Source organism: Alligator sinensis, unplaced genomic scaffold (assembly GCF_000455745.1).
Source record: "Alligator sinensis unplaced genomic scaffold, ASM45574v1 scaffold559_2, whole genome shotgun sequence".
NCBI classification, from domain to species: domain Eukaryota; kingdom Metazoa; phylum Chordata; order Crocodylia; family Alligatoridae; genus Alligator; species Alligator sinensis.
The window spans coordinates 1,415,627-1,415,954 of NW_005842046.1; the positions used below are offsets into that span (position 1 = coordinate 1,415,627).

The 328-nt window shown below is 60.7% G+C and overlaps 1 long non-coding RNA gene across 6 annotated transcripts in view; it reads left to right on the plus strand.

Annotated features, from left to right (window-relative positions):
* Positions 1–328, plus strand: part of LOC112550177 — a 22,243-nt gene continuing 21,915 nt past the window's right edge. For 4 of the 6 annotated variants that reach the window (XR_003093856.1, XR_003093857.1, XR_003093859.1 and 1 more), the window contains exon 1: positions 5–93. This is a non-coding gene — a long non-coding RNA (uncharacterized LOC112550177). Of the gene's footprint in view, positions 94–328 lie in introns of all 6 variants that reach the window. The other 2 variants (XR_003093855.1, XR_003093858.1) reach the window with 2 other exon arrangements.

The following is a 328-nucleotide window of genomic DNA, read 5'->3' on the forward strand; positions in this document are numbered from 1 at the left end:
GCGCCAGCCGCCCCCCCCCCCCCAGCTAGAGCCCGGCCTGAGGAGGAGCGCTAGGCCCGACGCCCGCGGAGGGCCCTGCTTCCTCCAGTATAGGTAAGCACAACCCCCAATAAACACAATTAAAGCAGCCCTCAGTGTGTCCCCCGTCCCGCAGACACCACATTGCACCGCCACAAACACACTCAAACTACACAGACGCCCCAAAACAACCCTCAGTCCCTGCGCGCGCACGGCCCCGCGACCCCTGAAATAATATACGCTCCCCAAAAACATGCATCGCCCTATATACACACTGCAACACTTTAGCCTGAAACAAGCTACCCCCCCC